The following is a 23,667-nucleotide window of genomic DNA, read 5'->3' as shown; positions in this document are numbered from 1 at the left end:
TGACTGGGGGAATGTGTGACATTGATCCACATTCGGTCCATCACTTTGTTGTTTTTGCAATTGCCGCCCTAAGTGCGCTGGGGATGCCCAGACGTGGGTCCCAGGCACTCCACACCACTTGGAGTCAAGCTAGCCGGGCTGATGAGAGGTGTTACCTCGAAACCGGTCCGGTCCTCGGATGCTTGATTCCGTTCTGGGAAGGACATGGCTTTTGTAGTTCGGACTGGACTGTTCCCATGGGGCAACAGGGTCAGAGCTGATTTGCATATCGCCATTGTCTAACCCAGGGTGGTGTGGAGTGCAAAAAAATGATGGATTTAGGCCCAGATCTTTTGACTGGGGGAATGTGTGACATTGATCCACATTCGGTCCATCACTTTGTTGTTTTTGCAATTGCCGCCCTAAGTGCGCTGGGGATGCCCAGACGTGGGTCCCAGGCACTCCACACCACTTGGAGTCAAGCTAGCCGGGCTGATGAGAGGTGTTACCTCGAAACCGGTCCGGTCCTCGGATGCTTGATTCCGTTCTGGGAAGGACATGGCTTTTGTAGTTCGGACTGGACTGTTCCCATGGGGCAACAGGGTCAGAGCTGATTTGCATATCGCCATTGTCTAACCCAGGGTGGTGTGGAGTGCAAAAAAATGATGGATTTAGGCCCAGATCTTTTGACTGGGGGAATGTGTGACATTGATCCACATTCGGTCCATCACTTTGTTGTTTTTGCAATTGCCGCCCTAAGTGCGCTGGGGATGCCCAGACGTGGGTCCCAGGCACTCCACACCACTTGGAGTCAAGCTAGCCGGGCTGATGAGAGGTGTTACCTCGAAACCGGTCCGGTCCTCGGATGCTTGATTCCGTTCTGGGAAGGACATGGCTTTTGTAGTTCGGACTGGACTGTTCCCATGGGGCAACAGGGTCAGAGCTGATTTGCATATCGCCATTGTCTAACCCAGGGTGGTGTGGAGTGCAAAAAAATGATGGATTTAGGCCCAGATCTTTTGACTGGGGGAATGTGTGACATTGATCCACATTCGGTCCATCACTTTGTTGTTTTTGCAATTGCCGCCCTAAGTGCGCTGGGGATGCCCAGACGTGGGTCCCAGGCACTCCACACCACTTGGAGTCAAGCTAGCCGGGCTGATGAGAGGTGTTACCTCGAAACCGGTCCGGTCCTCGGATGCTTGATTCCGTTCTGGGAAGGACATGGCTTTTGTAGTTCGGACTGGACTGTTCCCATGGGGCAACAGGGTCAGAGCTGATTTGCATATCGCCATTGTCTAACCCAGGGTGGTGTGGAGTGCAAAAAAATGATGGATTTAGGCCCAGATCTTTTGACTGGGGGAATGTGTGACATTGATCCACATTCGGTCCATCACTTTGTTGTTTTTGCAATTGCCGCCCTAAGTGCGCTGGGGATGCCCAGACGTGGGTCCCAGGCACTCCACACCACTTGGAGTCAAGCTAGCCGGGCTGATGAGAGGTGTTACCTCGAAACCGGTCCGGTCCTCGGATGCTTGATTCCGTTCTGGGAAGGACATGGCTTTTGTAGTTCGGACTGGACTGTTCCCATGGGGCAACAGGGTCAGAGCTGATTTGCATATCGCCATTGTCTAACCCAGGGTGGTGTGGAGTGCAAAAAAATGATGGATTTAGGCCCAGATCTTTTGACTGGGGGAATGTGTGACATTGATCCACATTCGGTCCATCACTTTGTTGTTTTTGCAATTGCCGCCCTAAGTGCGCTGGGGATGCCCAGACGTGGGTCCCAGGCACTCCACACCACTTGGAGTCAAGCTAGCCGGGCTGATGAGAGGTGTTACCTCGAAACCGGTCCGGTCCTCGGATGCTTGATTCCGTTCTGGGAAGGACATGGCTTTTGTAGTTCGGACTGGACTGTTCCCATGGGGCAACAGGGTCAGAGCTGATTTGCATATCGCCATTGTCTAACCCAGGGTGGTGTGGAGTGCAAAAAAATGATGGATTTAGGCCCAGATCTTTTGACTGGGGGAATGTGTGACATTGATCCACATTCGGTCCATCACTTTGTTGTTTTTGCAATTGCCGCCCTAAGTGCGCTGGGGATGCCCAGACGTGGGTCCCAGGCACTCCACACCACTTGGAGTCAAGCTAGCCGGGCTGATGAGAGGTGTTACCTCGAAACCGGTCCGGTCCTCGGATGCTTGATTCCGTTCTGGGAAGGACATGGCTTTTGTAGTTCGGACTGGACTGTTCCCATGGGGCAACAGGGTCAGAGCTGATTTGCATATCGCCATTGTCTAACCCAGGGTGGTGTGGAGTGCAAAAAAATGATGGATTTAGGCCCAGATCTTTTGACTGGGGGAATGTGTGACATTGATCCACATTCGGTCCATCACTTTGTTGTTTTTGCAATTGCCGCCCTAAGTGCGCTGGGGATGCCCAGACGTGGGTCCCAGGCACTCCACACCACTTGGAGTCAAGCTAGCCGGGCTGATGAGAGGTGTTACCTCGAAACTGGTCCGGTCCTCGGATGCTTGATTCCGTTCTGGGAAGGACATGGCTTTTGTAGTTCGGACTGGACTGTTCCCATGGGGCAACAGAGTCAGAGCTGATTTGCATATCGCCATTGTCTAACCCAGGGTGGTGTGGAGTGCAAAAAAATGATGGATTTAGGCCCAGATCTTTTGACTGGGGGAATGTGTGACATTGATCCACATTCGGTCCATCACTTTGTTGTTTTTGCAATTGCCGCCCTAAGTGCGCTGGGGATGCCCAGACGTGGGTCCCAGGCACTCCACACCACTTGGAGTCAAGCTAGCCGGGCTGATGAGAGGTGTTACCTCGAAACCGGTCCGGTCCTCGGATGCTTGATTCCGTTCTGGGAAGGACATGGCTTTTGTAGTTCGGACTGGACTGTTCCCATGGGGCAACAGGGTCAGAGCTGATTTGCATATCGCCATTGTCTAACCCAGGGTGGTGTGGAGTGCAAAAAAATGATGGATTTAGGCCCAGATCTTTTGACTGGGGGAATGTGTGACATTGATCCACATTCGGTCCATCACTTTGTTGTTTTTGCAATTGCCGCCCTAAGTGCGCTGGGGATGCCCAGACGTGGGTCCCAGGCACTCCACACCACTTGGAGTCAAGCTAGCCGGGCTGATGAGAGGTGTTACCTCGAAACCGGTCCGGTCCTCGGATGCTTGATTCCGTTCTGGGAAGGACATGGCTTTTGTAGTTCGGACTGGACTGTTCCCATGGGGCAACAGGGTCAGAGCTGATTTGCATATCGCCATTGTCTAACCCAGGGTGGTGTGGAGTGCAAAAAAATGATGGATTTAGGCCCAGATCTTTTGACTGGGGGAATGTGTGACATTGATCCACATTCGGTCCATCACTTTGTTGTTTTTGCAATTGCCGCCCTAAGTGCGCTGGGGATGCCCAGACGTGGGTCCCAGGCACTCCACACCACTTGGAGTCAAGCTAGCCGGGCTGATGAGAGGTGTTACCTCGAAACCGGTCCGGTCCTCGGATGCTTGATTCCGTTCTGGGAAGGACATGGCTTTTGTAGTTCGGACTGGACTGTTCCCATGGGGCAACAGGGTCAGAGCTGATTTGCATATCGCGATTGTCTAACCCAGGGTGGTGTGGAGTGCAAAAAAATGATGGATTTAGGCCCAGATCTTTTGACTGGGGGAATGTGTGACATTGATCCACATTCGGTCCATCACTTTGTTGTTTTTGCAATTGCCGCATCTTTGAGCCCAGCACTGGCACTGAAAAGTAATTCTAAGCATACTTACCAGTAACTTGTATTTCCTTCCATAGGAATCCATTGTGTGGATTTCGGGCGCGCGAGTTATAGTTAGTACAACTAACTATAACATGGGAATTTCAATGGTTTTGCATGAGTGAAATGTCCAAATAACTATAACACCCCTAAAACCTATGTTTTTTTCAGTGAATTTCTAAGTTTTTTTTAATGCTAATTCCTAACTATACCATGTCTGAAACCTATGTTTTTTTCAGTGAATATATATATATGGTGGTGTCTTTGAGTTCAGAGGCACCTGGGAAGATTATATATATATACTATATTGCACTAAATGAGCGAAACTAGGATTAACCTGTGATTTACAGTTGATAGCGCAGTTGCAGTTTAATTACACTTCAGGAAATAAATGTTTTCATAGCAATGTATATGTTTTTGACATGCTATTGTACAATTGTGGTTGCTCTAACTGGTACTTGATAAGGAAAACTAATACTTATGTTTTAATGCATTACAAATGGTTTTAAATCATTTTAGCATCTATATTTATATACTTATTATTATGTATTTATATATTTATTTAAATCCTTGAAAAAAGCACATGCTAGTAGAAGCAACTTTGCCAGTGACGTGTTGTAACAATGTAAAAGGAAGAAAGCAGACTGAGCGCTCTAAAAATGTGTATTTTTTCTATGTCCATGCCTCATTTCAACAAGGTGTAGACGTAATTACAAGGGTGTATATAATTGGTTAAAAAACTGTCCTGAAACTGTCATGTGATCAAGCCCTGGGAGCAGGGGGAAACGCGTCGTGGTGGTGGTGCAGGCGAAATAAACAGCTTTAAGCACAAGTTACTGGGTCTGCATTCGTTCTTGGTAGAGGCGAGCATTGGAACGGAGTGCTTGATACAATTATCGTCTGGCTTCGCCGATATCTGCAGACCCCTCCTTCTAACAGGGCTGTGCGGCAATGAGCCTACTTCTGGGTTTCCCGGGAGGACTGCATTGAATTATATCCTGTTGGGAGAAGCCGCGGCAGCCCCCAAGCAACAAGATCTCCATACCAGACCGGATCAGGCGGTAACGGAGGTCGGGTCGGAGGACTTGAAACCCGTGGTGAGTGTGAGTGAGGTAGGAGGACTGAGGGAAACTTGGGGATAGAGTTACCCGGGCGGGCTGATATAGGACGGGAGTGCTTGTACCTGAAGCCGTGGGTAGTGCGTCTTACAACAACAGCCCACAAGGACTTTTTCCACCATGACCGCCGACAGGCTCAGAGCCGCGAGGAAGCGGCAGCAGACATGTTTGATGATGCGCCAAGTGGAATGGCAATACCGGGCGCACAGGCTAATGCAATTCCAGAGGAGAGCATGGGCACCAAGGAACATTTAAAAAAAATTGGAGAAACTAATGAGGGCAGAGCAAGCCAAATGGTGGGAGAACAAATCCCTAACACGCTATTTGGAGATGGGCAGGATTCCGAGGGGTCTTGGGATCATGCTGGCCCCGAGCTATGTAAACCCTGACCCCGCAATATTAACGGATTGGGCTAATTGCAACTTAGATTCCTCCCGAAGATTAGTACAAATTCTGATTAAGTATGCTATCAGTGACCAGGAAAAATTGCAAAAACAGATTGCTGAAGTTGAAATCATAATTGAAAAACTGGGAGAGGGGACAGAAGTGAAAAAATACAGGGATGAAATGATGGTACGACTGCATAGGGAGGAAGAGATTATTAAAAAGAGATAAATCTTCAAATTCCAAAGAGACAAAATTGACTATGAGCAAGGACGTGTTTTCACGTTTGCAAAAAGGTTTGAGGCGGTCAAAGCTGCCAGTATCACACAGAGTGCAGCAGCAACCAACAACAAAAAATCTGGTGAGAATGCAGTTGCATCCACATCAGGTTCAGCCACAGATGCCAGCTTGGTCATAGACAGTGAGTCAGAGCGTGAGCAGCAAAAATCAACAAGTGGATTGGGGTTTCCAAAGCCAACCCTAGGGCAAGAACTAAATTTCATGAGGCAGGACAGAAAACAAACATTAAGACCTCGTGCACAATTGTCAAAACCCCCAGCAGAAGGACCGAAAAACGGCAGGCCAGGCGCCGATGCAGGCAGAAGTAACAGGGAATACAACAACAACAACAAACCAGTTCAGGGATGGAGACGCAGAAAAGTACAGTAACTGAACCGGCGGACGCCAAATCAGTAGTGAACCTAACAGATATGAGTCTCACTGAGGAAGAAAACTGAATTTTAAGTCTAGGCCTCTCCTACAGCCCCAAAGCCAGATTCAATTATGCTGAAACTAGAAAAGATATGTTCAAATTTGTACGTAAATTGAAGTTACGCAAACACTTTACAGTGCACATGAGCCAAAGTCGCAAGACTACAAAGGTACAGGGATCTGATAACGCTGAGAGTCCATCGATTCTGACGGCCAGAGATGCAGGCCGACTGATTGACCTGATAGAATTACAAATGGAACATGAGGGAGTCAATCAAGATCCAGTTTTGGAGTACCCTGTGGGGAGGACAGTTGACACGCCATTCAAAGTAAAATCCACGTTCTGTCCCCTAATGCTCAAGGATAATCTTGACTTATTTAATGATAAAGTGACTATGGAACTTAAAAAAACGACATACTTCAAGTTCGTACAAAAAGAAGAAATATAGTGAACAGGACAACAAATATTTTCAACTGGTTAAGAAATTGAGAGTAAATAAAAACATTATTGTAAGACAATCTGACAAGGAGGGCAACGTGGTCCAGTAGCCACGTGCCTTATACATGGAGGAAGCATTGTTGCATTTAAATAACAGAGACTGTTACAAAATGAGTACAATATCCATTGTTAAAGGTACATTGAATGACTGTCAAGGAAAATTACTGGCTTGGAAATCAGCAGGACTGATTACAAAGGATGAATTGAAATACTTAAAGGTGGACTACCCTATCCTGCCAGTAATATATTTCATTCCAAAAGTCCACAAAAATATTCTCAAACCACCAGGATGGCCCATTATATCGGCTAGGGGCAGTACTTTAGAGAATGTATCCAAATATATGGACTTCTTTTTACATGACCATGTCAAATCTTTGAGATCCTATGTACAGGACACAGGTGACTTTTTGCACAAATTGTCCGGTATTGCATGGGAAGATGATTTCTTGTTGGTTTCATTGGATGTTAGTTCCTTGTATACCAGTATACACCACCGGGAGGGCATCATGGCCACAGAATACTTTCTGAATAATAGACCGATAGGAATGGCTGCGCACAACAAAATGTTGTTGACTATGATAATGATGTGTTTGGAGAATAATTTCTACTTGTTCCAGAACCATATATATCATCAAACAAGGAGAGTTGCCATGGGGGCCTGTTTATCTCCCAGTTACGCCTGTTTACATATGGGGTACTGGAAGGAAAAGGTCCTCATGGCAGAACACTGTGATACTTTGAACAAGCATCTAGTATGCTGGTATCGATTTATTGATGATTTGTTTATTATCTGGAGAGGGGATGAGAGTACTGCCAATCGTTTCATTGAAGAAATTAATGTAAATGACTTGAATCTTGAATTTACATCTCAAATGAGTAGAAAATCTGTAGTGTTTTTGGATGTGGAGGTATTTATTGAGGACAAGCAAATACAAACACGACTACACAGAAAGGAAACGGCAGGTAACACCATCCTCCACACATGTAGCCATCATCCACAACATCTAATAAACAGCATTCCTTATGGCGAAATGCTACGTATTCGCAGAATTAGCAGTGTAGATTTAGAATTTATCCTGGCTCGTGATGAGTGTAGGAAATGATTTTGTGACAGAGGGTATTCAGAGAGCATTTTGAATAAGGTGATAACCAGAACTACTGCTATAAGTCAAAAGGCAGCGTTAACAGTGAAAATTACAGACAAATTACTGTCAGAGAAAGAATTGAACCAAGAAACTCGCCTTATCTTAACTTTCAACCAACAACATAAGGAACTTAGGCAGATTGTCATCAAGAATTGTGCACTGGTAACATCTGACACAATAATCGGTGACCAACTTCCCAAAAAACCTACCATTACATTCAGAAAATCCCAACTCATGAGTAACATGGTTGTGAGCAGTAGTCCAGAGGTAACATTATCTGACAACTGGCTCACGGCTAAGAATGGGCTTTACCGTTGCACTTCTTGCACTTCTTGCAAACCTGTAATTTTGGAGTAAATCATTTGTCTTACACTAGCCCCTTTTGCCCTAAGCCTATTACCATATCGCAACATCTTAATTGTAAAACAGATTTCGCTGCCTATGTGCTGGAGTGCTCTGCGGTATGTGGGAAGTACCAAGTTGCAGGTCCACAAACGAGTATGGCCGGGATGCCTGTTACCCCCTCCCAACACAAATCCCCAAGGATGGGAAGACGGACGCAGTTCTGAACTTTTGGAAGGCGGGAGGGAGTCACCCTCCCGGCCGTATTTATTAAAATATGAAACAAAATTAAAACATTAAAATAAACGTTTCATATCATGTACAATTTTCATTTATTACATTTTGATGAAGACATGTTCATTGGCTAACCTTAACAAATCTCTAGTACAAAGGTTTTCCTAGCCGAGTCTAACATCCTGCAAATGCATACTTTCTAAATTAAAATTGTACATCCTAGCATTACGGGCCAACGGCAAGGTCGCAACCGGTGTCAGATCCCTACTACCAAAACTCTCGCCCTCACGGTGTGAGTGGCGGCCGCACAGAGGACTGTACCCTCTGTGCCAACTCCAATTTCCCTTGTCTTGTGGGGCCCCCCATTTAACTCGACGCCATCTTAAAGGTCGTCCGAGGACCCGTGTGAGGTGTCTGTAAGAAGGCAGCGTGTACTCCCCCTCCCACCCCACACTGTCTATCACATCCGCCGTCGCGGATATCCGGGCCCCGGGAAATTCGTAGGAGGAGCATATAGCCCCCTCCTCCCCTGGAAGGGGCCTATGGCCGTCTTCCCCTAGGCGACCCATACTTAGTGGGTGCCGCCTCCCCGTGGGAGGGGCCAATGGCCACCTCCCCCCGGGCGCTCCCATCCATAGTGGGTGGCGTCCCTCTCTAGGGACCTTGAAATTACTGCTCACCGATCATGACCTTACCGCCCGACCAAAAAATAAATACGACATTTGATTACCTACGAAGAGAGAAAATTATGCTGTTCATTTGCAATATTTGTCAATGCTACAAAACAGTACCTTCAGACATTCATCATATCACTAAACTGGACCTTTATATACTGCTAAACAAAGGGGAGAAGATGTTATCAAAAAGAGAATTACTTTATTGCAGTACTAACATTGCCATAAGGGGCTGGTGGGTGGGTCAAAATTGCTCCTTGTTCCGTCGAGGGCTCACGTGCAACGAGTGGGTGCAGCTTCCAAGCACAGGAACAAGAGGATGCTTCTTCGGATTCCCGCTCTCTTTATCCATCTTCGGGAGGGCGTGAACCCTCTGCTGGTACGCCTCCTGGGCGTGGCCATCGGTGTAGGTGTCTAGGACAACCCCTCCTGGGCGGGAAGAAGGCCCGCCCGGGCTACGCTGCTTCGGGCATACCAGCCGTGACACGCCCCCGCCCAAAATGGTTTCTCGGGGGGATCCGGGCCCCCAACCATACGTTCGGGGGGACCGAGTGGTCGCCCCTTTCCATATGGCCGGGATGCCTGTTACCCCCTCCCAACACAAATCCCCAAGGATGGGAAGATGGACGCAGTTCTGAACTTTTGGAAGGCGGGAGGGAGTCACCCTCCCGGCCGTATTTATTAAAATATGAAACAAAATTAAAACATTAAAATAAACATTAAATATCATGTACAATTTTCATTTATTACATTTCGATGAAGACATGTTCATTGGCTAACCTTAACAAATCTCTAGTACAAAGGTTTTCCTAGCCGAGTCTAACATCCTGCAAATGCATACTTTCTAAATTAAAATTGTACATCCTAGCATTACGGGCCAACAGCAAGGTCGCAACCGGTGTCAGATCCCTACTACCAAAACTCTCCGCCCCTCACGGTGTGAGTGGCGGCCGCACAGAGGACTGTACCCTCTGTGCCAACTCCAATTTCCCTTGTCTTGTGGGGCCCCCCATTTAACTCGACGCCATCTTAAAGGTCGTCCGAGGACCCGTGTGAGGTGTCTGTAAGAAGGCAGCGTGGACTCCCCCTCCCACCCCACACTGTCTATCACATCCGCCGTCGCGGATATCCGGGCCCCGGGAAATTCGTAGGAGGTGCATATAGCCCCCTCCTCCCCTGGAAGGGGCCTATGGCCGTCTTCCCCTAGGCGACCCATACTTAGTGGGTGCCGCCTCCCTGTGGGAGGGGCCAATGGCCACCTCCCCCCGGGCGCTCCCATCCATAGTGGGTGGCGCCCCTCTCTAGGGACCTTGAAATTACTGCTCACCGATCATGACCTTACCGCCACAGGCCGGATAGTTGACCGGCTATCCGGCCCCCCCACACTCCTCCTAAAGGTCATGCTTCCTCAAACCCCTTAGCCAAGCTATGAAGTCTCCTATGAGTAAGACATTCCCCTCCCGGGACAAGTGAACCCCATCCTCTAGATACATGTGATCCCCCCGAATACATCCATGCGGAATACTGTGCAACTGCGCCGAGCGAAACAACCTGCCAAGTTTGTTGTTCACCTTTTTCACCGAATGGTTCAGAGCTGACACTGAGGGGCCCCTCCGCCACACCTTCCTGGGAATCATGTGGGACCATGCTATCATGCACCCCAGGATCCTTCTCGCAAGCCAGCTAACAGTAGACAAAACTCGCTGGAGTAGTACTCGCCTCCCGAGTGTCACCATGTCATTGCCCCCCAGGTGTACTATGATTACAGATGGCGGTGACCTCTGCCGCCCTAAGAGTTCCTCGAAAAAAGATTCAAACTGGTCAATACAGAGCCCGCCCCTTCCGTGGATGGTCACTCTGCACCCGTATTCCCCAGCTGCGTGAGTCGCGCCACCTGCTTTGAATACATCCCCGGCCCGCCTCACATATGAGTGGCCCATGACCCACACCACTCTCTCCTCAGCCGGTGATCTCTGACCGCTGGTCCCCTGGTGCCTGGTCGACTGAAAATTCTGCCCCGCATAGCATGCTCGCGAAACTGTAAATCAAACAGAAGACAAGAAGCATGAGTGCATGTAACTTGACTTCACAACATGTGCAATCGCACATACCTTTTAAAACAATTCGAGGACCATCGTACCAACTGTTTCACCTCTTCAGCACTCTGACCTCTGGCTGTAGCCTCCGTAGCAGCCCCTATCCTAAAGGAGTGGGTCCCAAAATCGCACGGGTCCATGCCCGCCGCTGCGATTGCCAGTGCTAGCACCCTCTGAAACTGAAACCTCGTCAGTGGGGTGGCATCAATGTGTCTCAGCAGGCTCCCCCCCCACGTATCCGCCCTTCGTGCCAAATATTCCTCAACGCACCTTACCGGGCACATGGGGGACCCCCGCATGCGCTGGACAACAATACTGTCTCCCATAGCCCACTGATCAGTCTTGGACTTGGCTATTGTGACTACCATTGAATCACCCCTAATCAGGATGTGATCCCGACACAGGCCTCCCTCCACCTCTCTCTTATTCTTTGCGACCAGTTCGCTCACCCGCATAGCCCCGTGGAATGCTAATGCGAAAGCGGCCCGGAACATAACTGTTTCGAAATGGGAGGAACATGTCGTGGGTAGAGCCGACATGAGCAGGGACAACCTTTCTAACCCAATCGGCCGCCTCTCGTCTATTCTGCGACCTTCCATGCGTTGCCAACCACGTAGGGCTTTCCTTACCACAAAGGACGATGTCGGGTCCTTGATACCATGCGCCTGCGCCATAAATGAAATGGCGGCCCGGTGCCTATTGGCCGTTGCTACTGATCGGCCTTCCCTGTGTAATGCTACCAGAAACCTTAGGAAGCAATCCTCCTGACCCCATGTGTCCTCCCCTGCCGGACCCAAAAATGCACAATAGGAACGAAACGCTCCTTCGTATGCCTTCCTCATCCTGGGGGCTATGCTTGCTGCCACGAGGTCTTGTAATCCGGGGGACCGAGTAGCCAGAGTACTTCGGGAAATGGTGCCGCCATTAGGTCCGCGGAAGGTAGATAACCCCTGAAAGCCTGCATGTGTGAACGAGAGAGTGCATCAGCAGCCTGATTCAGTACACCCGGCACATGTGTCACCCTGAATTGCACATTCAGTCTCATGCAAAGTAGTACAATTTCCTTCAGTAATCTCAATAGCCACTTGCAGCGTGCTGCCTGATTATTTATACATTCAACGACAGTCATATTGTCGTACCAAAATACCACAGAGCGATCTCTGAACTCTTCCGGCCATGCCATCAGAGCCACCAAAATGGGGAATAACTTGAGGAAACCAATGTTACCTGTGAGACCGCTGGTGTGCCACCACGCCGGCCATGTTTGCGCCGACCATCGATTACCAAAGATGGCGCCAAATCCCGCGCTCCCCGCCAAGTCGGTCCACAACCCCAGCTCGTCCGAAGACGCTGGCGGTTTGTTCCACACCACTCGACCGTTGAAATCCGCCAGAAATGCCAACCATATGCGCATGTCCTGGCGAACCTCTGCAGACAGTCTCGTGCGGCGGTGTCCTTCCTTGAGACCAACCATAGCTTGTGCGATAGAGCGGGAAAAGGGGCGGGCCATTGGTATTACTCTTAGGGCAAAGTTAAGCTGACCTACTGCTTGTTATAACTGATGGAGTGTAATTTTCTCCTTTCTAAGGCACAGTTCCAGGGAAGCCCTGAATTTCGCTACTTTACCTACTGGCAAACGAAAACATCCCTCCACAGAATCGAGCTCAATCCCAGAAACTCGAGTGAAGTAGATGGTCCAACCATCTTACCTGGTGCCAATGGCACTCCGAATCCCTTCATGAGGGAGCAAAATTCCTGTAGCGCCTGCGCACATTTTGTGTCGCCGGCTGCCCCCAAGAACAAAAAATCATCCAAGTAATGCATAACATGGCTATGGCCAGTGGCTCTGATAAATGCCCATTCCAAAAAACAGCTGAATTTCTCAAAATAAGCACAAGAGATGGAGCAACCCATTGGCATACATCTATCCATGTAGTAACGTCCCTGGAACACAAAGCCTAACAGACGCTGATCCTGTGGGTGTACCGGGAGCAACCGGAACGCCGACTCGATATCTGACTTCGCCATCAGCGCTCCGGGCCCCAGGCGATTCAACATGGTGACGGCATCATCGAAGGATGCGTACCGCACCGAACAAACTCCCGGGTCAATCGCATCGTTCACCGAGAGACCCCTTGGAGCGGACAAGTTATGGATCAACCTAAATTCCCCCGGGTCCTTCTTGGGAACCACTCCTAACGGGGAACAGATGAAATCAGTTACTGGCGGGTGCCTATATGGGCCAGCAACTCGGCCAAGGGCAACCTCTTTTGCAATCTTCCTCTCCACGACCGCTGGTTTATGCTGAGCCGACAGTTGGTTTCTACAAAGTGGCTCCCCACGAAAATCCCCCGCCGGGATGTGGAAACCATATAGGAAGCCATTCCTCAGCACCCCAGCGGAGACATGATCAGGGTATTCGTTTAGCCAGGGGATCATTGCCATGATATCAACGGGGGTAGGTAGCGGTACACAATGGCCCCCCTCAATCTTGTTTGGACCCTCCCCTACCCGCCGTCCCACTATTCCTGGATCTGCACGAACTCTCGGGGTGTGATGTATTCCCGCACCCTGCACATGCATGTCTGAACCTACATGTCCCTTGTGGCCTGGTGCAATTGCCCCTGTTAAAATTCCAACAGACCCCTCTCTTACCCCCCTTCCCACCATTCCTTGCCTGGTGGTCGCCACCGGGGCCGCTCGAAAGGGCACCGAGGGCTGGTGGCGGGGAGGCTCCGACCCATTACCGCCAAGAGAGGACGACTTCGTCGCGCCCGGCAGTAGCTGCTTCTGCCAAGAAATTGAGTCGAGACAATCCCACGTCAGAGATGAATCGTACCCCTTGGCCTTACGGAACTTCATATCGTACCCCATCCACTCATTGCCCTCATACGTTTCATACAAATCCAGTATTCGTGTTTGATAGCAAGACAATTCGGACAAAACCTCGGGTCTATGTTCCCCAATGAACGCAGTAAACATCGCAAAGGCCTTGGCCCAATTTGTGATTGTCTCGTCCACCCTGAATCCCGCCATTTTTGCTCGCCATAGACTCGGGTGCCACAAATCTTTCTGTGTCTTAATATACTCCATTTCGTGATGGTCAGTCAGCAGAGAAAACATATTTACATACTTATCAGCCCATATCAATTCTTTCGTGGCCAATGGTATATGTTGGACCACCTTCTCCCGTCTTGAGGGCAACGACCCCTTCCCCGCCATTGGCAATGCCTGCTTACCCGGCTCAATCGTCATTCCCGCTGTTTTCTCGACGCCTGCTGCCGGTCCTTCCGAGGTCACCTGTGGGGGGACAAGAGGGAGATTCGCCTTTGCGGCAGCTCTAGACTGCCGTAACTGCTGCATTAGTAACTTGGCCTCTTCGGCCGTGTCTTCCGGCGCCGTAGCACCCCCTGACTTCTTGCCGAGCCATGCGGCCAGCTGGGCGGCTAATTCCGGAGGCATATCCTCCGCGTTGGCGGGCGTAACAACAACCGGAATCGGTTGACCCGCGTCCGGGATTGGTACCGGAGCCTCGACTGGACTGGCCGGGCTCGCCGGGGGAACCTCGGGAACCGGGACCTCCCCCCCTGCCGCCCTATTCCTGACCCACTTCCCCCTACCCTCGGGGGCAACTTTCGGCAATGCCGGGCCTATTACCTTCTTCGGTCTACCCGGATTGTTCATCGCAGCCATCTGCTTCTTCATGTTCGCCATATCTCTTACCAGCATGCGAAGCATCTGGTCAGTCCCGGACTTCTTTCCTGCCTTCTTGCCAGGCATTATTATCGAGTGTCCGATCTAAGTTGATCAACACGGTCCTGGATCCTTAGCCTTGAAGTCGCTGAAAGAGAAACACAAGAATTTCAAGTTCTCAAAATTGCTCCTTGTTCCGTCGAGGGCTCACGTGCAACGAGTGGGTGCAGCTTCCAAGCACAGGAACAAGAGGATGCTTCTTCGGATTCCCGCTCTCTTTATCCATCTTCGGGAGGGCGTGAACCCTCTGCTGGTACGCCTCCTGGGCGTGGCCATCGGTGTAGGTGTCTAGGACAACCCCTCCTGGGCGGGAAGAAGGCGCGCCCCGGCTACGCCGCTTCGGGCATACCAGCCGTGACACGCCCCCCGCCCAAAATGGATGGTTTCCTGGGGGGATCCGGGCCCCCAACCATACGTTCGGGGGGACCGAGTGGTCGCCCCTTTCCATACCCCAGCACATGAGGGTGATAACTAATGGTGATATGACATACCCGGTGGCATGCCACTTCTCTGAATTCCATAGCAGTAAGCTGGAGGATTTCAGCTATTGGGTGGTAGATGCAATCCCCATTGATAGGAGGGGGGGGCAATAGGGGGGCTAAACTAAGGCGTATGGAAATCCTAAACATGGACAGTAAGACCCCGAAGGGTATGAACTCGAGTGAGGATTTTTATACCCATCTATGACAACTTGCAATAATATGCCCTACAACTTATCATGATCCTTTAAGGTTTTCATGCACTATTGAACATTCCAGTATATATATTATTTTAGCATCATTCAATATAAATTGTATGTCCATTTAGTAAAATACATTTTTTACCACATATGCAAGGATTTGCACCTTTCACTCTTAATGGATTTTTATGATGATTTTTTCATACGGGTTTTAACGATAGTTGAACCTGGGGTTCACAGCACCATATTGCACCTTTGCACTGAGCACTTTTACGTGACACTTAAGAGGCGATGGACATTCAGCCCACTCGGGCGATATCAATTGCACTAAATAAGCGAAACTAGGATTAACCTGTGATTTACAGTTGATAGCGCAGTTGCAGTTTAATTACACTTCAGGAAATAAATGTTTTCATAGCAAAGTATATGTTTTTGACATGCTATTGTACAATTGCAGTTGTTCTAACTGGTACTTGATAAGGAAAACTAATACTTATGTTTTAATGCATTACAAATGGTTTTAAATCATTTTAGCATCTATATTTATATACTTATTATTATGTATTTATATATTTATTTAAATCCTTGAAACAAGCACATGCTAGTAGAAGCAACTTTGCCAGTGACGTGTTGTAACAATGTAAAAGGAAGAAAGCAGACTGAGCGCTCTAAAAATGTGTATTTTTTCTATGTCCATGCCTCACTTCAACAAGGAGTAGACGTAATTACAAGGGTGTATATAATTGGTTAAAAAATGTCCTGAAACTGTCGTGTGATCAAGCCCTGGGAGCAGGGTGAAACACGTTGTGGTGGTGGTGCAGGCGAAATAAACAGCTTTAAGCACAAGTTACTGGGTCTGCATTCGTTCTTGGTAGCGGCGAGCATTGGAACGGAGTGTTTGATATATATGTATATATATATATATATATATATATATATATATATATATATATATATATATATATATATATATATATATATATATATATATATATATATGTATCCAACAGCTGCAGTCTCTCAACACGCCGAAAGAAACGACAGACAAAACCACGCAAGTCCAGCGTTCCTTTCGGCACAGAGTTTATTTAGGTATGAGTATCCAAATCTGACGCATTTCGGGCATCCGCCCTTGCTCACAGACAATCAGTAAATGAAATAAACATCATTTAAATAGCACTCGTTCCATAGTTTTTTTCTCAGAGGCATTTTTTTCATTCTAATCACGTGTTAATGGAAAGTGAGGACACACTACTCAGTAATTGCTGGAAAATCCTGACATGCACCTGTAGTCGAGTGCTGCCAACATATCTCAAACCACAGGTGCATGTCAGGACGTAGACTGCAAATTGCGTCTTACAATTAAACGACCCCACTATGTTAGTGATGGTAGGACTGAAAGGTGTGGAATATTGGGTGGTGTTTATTCCAAATTTACAAGCTCTACAAGTAGAGCAACGTTTGAATCCCGGCCGGGATTTCAACCATTCTTCCTTTTTGCCCAGTTGAGGAAAGTCATGGCATGTATATATTTTTTTCCCAAGTGCTTCTGAACCCATAAGATCATCCTATAAGCAGGTATATATAAATGTTAAAATCTTGACGCAGGTAGACAAGTGAAATACCAACTTTATAAAACATTATAATAAGTGTATGTGTTCTGTAGGATGCTATACATATAAACGGCCGCATGATCCTTTTTGCCCAGTTGAGGAAAGTCATGGCATGTATATATTTTTTTCCAAGTGCTTCTGAAACCAAAGACACCACTCTGTGCAAGATGGGTTTATTTCCTGCAGCTGCACATCAACGCTAGAATTAATATGTTCCCCGACGCGTTTCAAAGCTGCAACTGTCACTTTCCATTTTTGTCTGCTCTCTCCAGTGAGTCACTCTGGTAGTTGCAGTTCAAGATTCCCCTCCAGTGTGGTCCGTCTCGATGCAGTCGATGGATCCTTCTTAATTCTTTGCCAAACTTTGTACTGCCCTCCAGTGTTCCAGGAAAGGATCATCCTATAAGCAGGTATATATAAATGTTAAAATCTTGACGCAGGTAGACAAGTGAAATACAAACTTTATAAATCATTATAATAAGTGTATGTGTTCTGTAGGATGCTCTACATATAAACGGCCGCATGATCCAGTAAAGGAAAGAAAGTAAAAGACGAGGTAGGAAATAGCAAACGATAATCCCCACCCAAATGACACATCCTAAATGGATATTACTGATAGGCATTTCTGTCTTTTAACAGAGAGTCCCTCAAACAAGAGACAGCTCGTGGTGCAGGTACTTAAAGCTTGATGGGAAAATAGACAATACTGCTCAGGTACAAATGCCAATAAAATGAGAGAATGTTAGCAAAAATCAAATAAGAAAAGGAAGGAGGCCCCAAAAATAGAAATAAAAATGTTTTCTTTTGGGTCACATATCCTTTACAGAAAACTCAAAAGCCCTGACGAGAATCCTGGTACTCAACGCCCAGGATTCGAAACGCGTTGGCACATGACCAAAGCACAGAAGAATGACAAATTAAATTCCAGCCTGTGAATTAAGGATTAATTTCCCTTCCTGGCCAACTAAACCCAAAACGTTTTTCCCTGTGCAAATATGGGTACCTGATATAGACATTAAAAACGAGTCTAGGATCATTAATTTGTCCACCATAATTGGTGGAAAAAGATACATGTATTGGATGTCTTTTTTCCTTTTTTGTGATTAAAGGTGGAATGTGATGTAATATGTACAGTATGTGTTATCATTCATATGGATTCAGAAAGTTTTACAAAATGTGTATTTATAAAATATAGCTATGACTGGACAATTGTTTTTTTCATGTTGAACCAAACTAATGAAAAACCAAAATGTGAAAAATAAAAGGCATAAATAAAATACTGGTACAAACAAAAAGTTATATGTTTGACCATGAAGCGAAATTGTGAATGCTTCATTTAAAAAAACATGAGGTACAGGCTTACTCCACCTATTCCTTATAGTAATACGGCCCTGCCTAGTCCTCATCCCTTGGGCATAAATCCTCTTTTATCCAATCTGTATTATGATGCTGCACAATTTCTTTCACCCTTAACAGTAGATTTTGGTGGGCTTTTTGAATGTGCTCCCATTCTGGGCCTTCAACTTCTTCTAGGGCCACGTATGGGCTGGGACACAGCTTTGACTCCACATACACCAAGTTCAGACTGCTATGCATCAATCTGGGTTGCACATGCCACGCACAATAAGTTTGTTGTACAGTTGCGTATCGCCTACTCGTCACCAATTGCAGCATTTTTCTCAGCCCTGGAGCATGCAAATGAACATGCCACACATGAAGCTCTGTAACAGACATCTTTTTCAGCAAACAATCACCATCTCACTGTATGAATTTCGTCATGACTTCATTCCCCACACCTCCCAGCAGTGTATGTAATTACTGTTAAAGTCTTCCCAGCACTGCGAGTGTCCTAGCACTCACAATCTTAAAAACTCCACTTTGAGGAGGCTCATGTAATTGGACTGAAAGCAGAGTCCTTGCCTAGCCTAAGTAGATTCCCTTTGGTCAATCAAAGAAAACCATTCTCCTATTTTAAAAGAGTACTCAAGGCAATAATGGCATTCCCAGCTGAGAGTATTCATCCCACGACAGGCTGCCTAGCAAGTGGCTCTGCAGCATCATCAAAATGTAAGGGTGGGTGGAGCTGGCGTAGTGCCTCTATGCATAGCTCCATGGAGTTAAAAAAAAAACTCTGGAGATACGCTTCGATCTGCCTTGCTCCCTCCCCATTCCCTCCCCCTCCCAAATTCGTTAAAAATAATAAAATAAGGCACTTACCTGCATTTCTGCCATCTCCCCTGTCTGGCTGCACTCCTTCCTGCTCCTCCCTTCCTGCTATCCCCCTTCCAAAAGTATTCATTTGTGTTGTTCCACTGAAGTTAAAGCTGTGTTACTGAGCTTCAATTTTTAAACCTCAGTTGATCTAATATCAGAATAATTACCAAGTTATTACTTGTGGACATCAGTGTTCTTGTTCGCTGTTAGAGCTGATATCCTTGGAATTGTCTTCCCACAAACCACTTACCTTCTCTGCTCCTGTTGTCTGAATTCCTTTGTTGTTGGAATCAGGAATCCGAGCACTTTACCACTGCTAACCAGTGGTAGAGTTTTTGTGCCCTCTCCTTTTAACATGGTAAAATTGGCTTACACCCAAGTGGCACACTTAATTTACTTGTAAGTCCATACTAAAGTGGCATTACAAGTACTCATGGCCTGTAAATTAAATGCTGCTTGGACATGTGTCTTTAAGTTTTACATGTCCTGGCGGTGAAAAACCTCTAGATTCATTTCCACTGCTGTAAGGCCTATCTCTCATATTGGATAACATTGAGTTGCCTTAATACATTTATTAAGTGTTAACATTTGATGGGGAATAGATAGGATATCAAGCTTGGGCTCAAATGAACAGTAATTTAAACCCCTCTTTTATTGTAAATTCGGATTTTAAGTCACAATTCTGAAAATGCCAATTTTAGAAAATGTTCTTTTTTTTCATATCCATTTGGGACCTGCAGCCTCTGTTCTGCATCACATAACTGTGAATAGCTATTCAGTTGGTGTTTGTGCATTCCTCCCAGATGGTGAGACTAATGAGAGCTAGATGTTGGCACGATGGGCCATTCTGAGAGGATGGGATGGGTGGAGTTGTTCCCTGACCAACTTACATTTGAAAGGGCTGCTGCTAGCACATACACAAAGTGACTTGACACCATTCTTTTGCCACCATAGACTACTCGGATCATTGATAGAAGAACTGAATAATATTCCAGAACCAGATGTGAGGTAACAACAATTTCACTCTCACTTCAAAGGCTGGCACCAGGTATACATATTGGATATCCCGAACCACATCTTCAATACACTTCTGAACGTTTGGAAGATTCCAAAAAGACTCCATTGTGCCCCAGAGAACTGCCCTGCTGCTAGAAGCTTTCCCTGACTCCCAGAGGAGGACAGCCCTGCTGCTACCAGAAGACTGCCCTGCTGCTAGAGGCCTATTTGGACCCCCAGAGGACTGTACTGCTGCTTGAGATCTGCATTGTGGAAAGAGAACTGAAATATCACCTAGGTCCCAGGAAGACTTGAGCGACTCCAAGAGTCCATTTGCTGACCTTCTGTTCTGAGCTAAAGGGACACAACAATCTCCAGAAGCCTCCATGCAGCTGCCCAGCTGACCTGGGGCATTAGACCTGCCTTGTCCTGAAACTAGGCCTGCCTGAGCCCTGCTGGTCCTTGCTGAAGTGAGTTCCTCCCCAGGTCCTGAACCCTTGGCTGGCATAAAAGAGAACTCCTTCTGGCCTAACTAAAGGTTTTATCAAACCTAACATGAACCAATGTAAAGCAAACACAAAGCCTCTGAACACATTGTAACAGACACCGAGTAACGCTAAGCCTCTCTGCACAGCTGAAAGCTTCACTAGAATCGTTGCTGAACGATGTAAAGCCTCACTGCACAGCCGCAAGCTTCACCCGAAATAGCAGCAAGTGATGCTAAGCCTCTCCGCACAGCTACAAGCTTTATCAGAACTGACGCTTGGCAACACAAAGCCCCTCTAAACCTCACCACATAGCTTCATTTGGACAGATGCTGGATGATGTGCAGCCTCGCAAGGCAATGGCGTGCAACCTAGTAAGGAAGAAATAAGGCACAATCCTCAGCAGGCCTCATTGGTTCTGTCCCTCCCCTGCTCTCCATCATGGTCGGGCAGCATTTGTGTTTTTACCCTGGTCCAGCACTACCATATGTCCACAGTTAGCACTTTCTGCTTTTTTAACTTAAACCTTTAACATTTAAAATCTCCAGTTCTGAAAACTGGATTTTTTGTCGTTCAGGTTTGCTTTTATTTATTAAAATGTTATCTATTTATCTAAATTATTGTGGGATTTTTCTTATTTTGTGTTTTTGCTTTATTACTGTTTGTGTGATGCATAAATATGTATACATTGCCTCTAAGGGCCTACTTACGAGTCTGGCGCTCTGAGGACCGCCAGACTCGTGGGGGCTCAGAGGTGGCAGTCCAGCCACCACCGCATCGGCGGTCCAATTGCCTCATGAACGTTGGGTGGTCAGACCACCATTGCACCTTCTGTAGCCTCCAGAGAACCACCATTCCCTGCTGTTGATGTGGCGTTGATGGCCTCAGTAATAGGCTGCTGATGCTGCTGTGGCACCGCCATGCATATTATGAGTTTCAGGACCGCCGGTGGTGTCATAAAGGTCTTTCCTCCATGAAAAAGCTGGTGGTCTTGAAACAAAGGGGGCCCTGAAGGGACCCCTATTGCCCACGTGCATGGGGATGCAAGCAGGGGGGTACAACATGAGCCCCCCTGTGTGCATGCCCCAGAGTTAATGCACAGCACAGACTTTACAGTCAATGCCGTGCAGGAACTATTTTTGATGTTTCCATTGTGGTGCCCATTTTCAGAGGCCTGCCAGACACGAGAAAACTCATAATATGGCAAGCAGTGCGACCATGGGTTTAGTGGTGCGGGAGCGGGCTCCAGCTTATCAGTACTCTCCTGCACCGCCAAACTCGTAATCGGGTCTATGCTAAACATGACTACTTTTGTCCCACGATACCAGAGGTTTAGGCACAGGTTGATTAGTGACTGTTGTGGTTCACACTAACAAGATTGTGGGTGTTGATTGCAGAGCATATTCACCCACCTCAACCAAAATAACATTTCTTACATTCATCTAAATCTTGACCTTTTTGAGAAGTTATTGTGGTCATGTTTGAACTGAAACGAGAAGGAGCATAAGGTTTTTGATGGCCCAGTCAAGGTGTATAGGTACTTTGGGTCAAGAATCATGTTTACTTTGAAGACAGTGCAAAGCAGGTGGAATTCTGTCTTGTATTCCATTATAAGTAAGTAGATGACTTAGAGGTCTGAAAAATGTGTAATGATTTTTTCAGGTCCAAGTATTTCTGTGCCAAACGGTGCCTCAAGATTTTTTCATTGCTTAGACAGTGGTTGGACCTAGTACCACCAATAATTCAAATGGGAAGCAGCGAGTTGAAGGTCCTGTGGGTACACACATTTTGAGCTTTAGACTATTGTGTAAAAAAAGAATCCCTCTTCATTCAGTATTTATGGCCTGATTAAGAGTTTGGCGAAATGGCACCGGCGCAACACCGGCTCTACTGCACCAAACCTGCTCATGGACTGACGGCCGTATTACGAGTTGAATACGTGTTACACAAGTGCATTTTGCAATACGGTTGTCGGTTCTTTGGTCTTTCCAAGTCAAGTCAAGCAAGCTTTATTCGACGATTGTCATAAAAGCATATTCCATATATAAAAAGTACATGTATACATTTTGGTAGATAAAACTAATTTAAAATCAGATTATAAAAATTCATGAAATAAATAAATAAAATCATTCCATTAACAATACAAATGTGCCAAATATTACTACACAATTATTAACAAAGATACTTGGCCTACGAGGTTAACTAATATATTATGCTTTCAGGAGTCAGGCTTTAATCGTCCATGAGATTGATCTTTCATTATACATGTACCCGCCTTTTAAATGATTCATAATAAGAAAATATATATTTTTTGATGATACGATATTCCCGTGTCCTTTTATCATTCCTGTTTATTGAATATCTTCAAAAGCATGGTTGGTTAACAGCTTCAAAATGAAATGGAGATTTAAGATCCATTATAATTGAATGTTTTGTTGATCAACAGTTAGAAATAATTAGTGAAGTGAAATCCCTTGTCGGCACACACCACCTGTTAATATCAATTTTCGCCCAAGCCCACATGGGCATATTGGGTTTCCCACCTCACGGTGTCAAGACTTGTATTCAGACCTTAGATGTTTTTCAGCCATGTTAGCACTGTCTTACAGAAATAGTTCACCACTTGCTCTGCTGTGGTTGTGAATATAAGCTGCATGCATTTGGAAATGTATGAGGAAGAGGGACATTGCCTGAGCCAGAGGTTTTATGTAGATATTGAAACTTAAGTGTCAATACATGGCTCAGCAACTTCCAATTGTTCTCATCAACAGTAATGTCCAAAAACGTTTATATCTGAGTGAATACCTAAATCTTCAGAGACTCTCAGATCTCATTTGTTCAATTTCACCATCTCACTTGTAAAATTATTCAATAATTTTTCGAGACTCAGGAAAGATCATGTACTGCATGCCTGAAGAGTTTCTTGTCTGCAAAGTAAACAAAATCCTTAAGTGTTCT

This window comes from Lissotriton vulgaris, chromosome 7, assembly GCF_964263255.1.
Source record: "Lissotriton vulgaris chromosome 7, aLisVul1.2, whole genome shotgun sequence".
NCBI classification, from domain to species: domain Eukaryota; kingdom Metazoa; phylum Chordata; class Amphibia; order Caudata; family Salamandridae; genus Lissotriton; species Lissotriton vulgaris.
Note: the sequence above shows the minus strand (reverse complement) of the source record.